The sequence below is a fragment of the Cololabis saira genome, chromosome 5, assembly GCF_033807715.1.
Source record: "Cololabis saira isolate AMF1-May2022 chromosome 5, fColSai1.1, whole genome shotgun sequence".
NCBI lineage: Eukaryota > Metazoa > Chordata > Actinopteri > Beloniformes > Belonidae > Cololabis > Cololabis saira.
Genome location: NC_084591.1, coordinates 35952494 through 35954376, shown reverse-complemented (window position 1 = coordinate 35954376; position 1883 = coordinate 35952494). Strand labels below are relative to the sequence as shown.

General features: G+C 50.5%; 1 non-coding gene across 1 annotated transcript; it reads left to right on the top strand.

Annotated features, from left to right (window-relative positions):
* The first annotated feature begins 1539 nt into the window (after positions 1 to 1539).
* On the top strand, positions 1540 to 1612 carry trnar-acg (transfer RNA arginine (anticodon ACG)). Its single transcript has one exon. It is a non-coding gene; the product is annotated as a tRNA-Arg (tRNA).
* Positions 1613 to 1883: the final 271 nt, after the last annotated feature.

Sequence of the window (1883 nt, the reverse complement as noted above, 5' to 3'; positions counted from 1 at the left end):
TTACCCTGACAGCACAGGGGAGACAAAATACCATGGAATTCTGCAGGGTCTGCTCCCCCCCCTGACTGAGTCTTCCAGTGTCACGTGACCTTTTTTTGAGCCATTCTGAATCTGCGCCTATGGTGACGTCACCCTAGGCGCTCATTTCCATAGGTTCGGCCTCCGCTGCTGAAACCACGCCCACAACCAGCTCTCTCCGCTGCTGGAGCGGTGCTTCCTTCAGCCAGTCGGACTCGGCGCCGCGGCGGAGCGGATCCGGGTTAAATCATCCAGGTTCCCGGGTGGTTTGGGAGCTGGGTCCTCGGGGGTCCGTCCCAGGTAGGACCAGCTTCACCCTCAGAGATTTTCAGCCAAATCTGTCGGTTTGATCCCCGGTAACGGGCGATGCGCCGCGGATGCGCTCCGGAGCCGATCTGTGCGCCCGCCGTGCGGTTGCAGCGCCAGCGCGCAGAATCCGCCGGGCAGATCCGGCTGAAATTCCGCTGGTCGGTCCCCGGGAGTCCCTGCTACCAGTGCAGGCCGGTTCCTGCGGTCCCGGCCGGTCGGAACCGGTCAGATTTCCAGGTTAAAGCCGCGGTGATGCGCGCTGCTCCAGCCTACTTCCTGGTTCCCAAAGCGCGGCCCGTCCGACTAAATTGTCCAGGTTCCCGGCCGCTTTGGGAGCAGGGATTTCTGGGTTACGTCCCAGGCTGGATCAGCTTCACCCTCCGAGATTTTCAGAGAAATCTGATGGTTTGATCACCGGTAACGGGCGATGCGCCCCGGAGCTCCGGGGCCAGCGTTCAGCATCCGCCGGGCAGATCCGGCTGAAATAGTGCATAAATGTTATTTATATACAACTCATATTTTATTTTTTTAACAATAAAGTTGCCATTTGTGAAAATTCAGTGTTCAAATCAAATCAAATCAAACTTTATTTGTATAGCACTTCTCATACACATAATGCAACACAAAGTGCTTAACATAAAACAAATAAACATAAAACTTATTAATGCCCCCCCCCCCTCCCCCATCCCCGCAGACACAAGCACACTACAATTCACCTAGGTTATACACACAGACACACACACACACAGACACACGGTGCAGACATGGCTAGGCACAGAGGATGTTGTGATAATTTACAGGCTCGGGCTGCTCTGGCAGAGCGAGGTTTATCCTCCTCCCCTGCTACACGTCATTCAGGGAGCCAATCAGCACAGAGCCTCATTATCATACCCCCCCCCTTCCCTTAGAATGGAGCACAGAAAAAGGGGTTACAAGCGGTAAAACTAGTGACAGGGCCCACAGGCTGGATTTCTGATTTATGTAGAAAAAACAAGCTTTAGATTGTTTTTAAGACATTCAAGGCCTGTTTAAAATATACATTAAATGCCATAATATGTCCCCTTTAAACTGTACATTCCCTAGCAAAATCATTATGGTCGTATGGTAGCAGGCATTCCTTCACTGTTTAATACAACACAAATATAGTAAAACGCTTTCTTTTGGGTTGTAACGACCACACCCACATGCCCCGCCCACTCTATCTTTTTCGAAGGGCCAGTGGCGCAATGGATAACGCGTCTGACTACGGATCAGAAGATTCTAGGTTCGACTCCTGGCTGGTTCGGTAGTTTTTCTTCTCTAGCATGTTCTGGCATAGCCAACACTTATTTGAGATTATCCTGTCATGTGACTCGTGTTCGATATCAAGTTAAAAAATGAGAGGGAAAGAAGCTTCAAGTGTTAACGCTTTAAAAAAATTTTTTGTTTGTCTCTGCGCTGCTGAAAAGTCAGCTGGGAGCAGCTATGAAATGACCGAGCGCCTGGTAGATCTGGTCGTTCCTTATCGCCCGTCTACATCCCTTTTTAATTATCTCCTCAGCCACCAGGTTTATGAA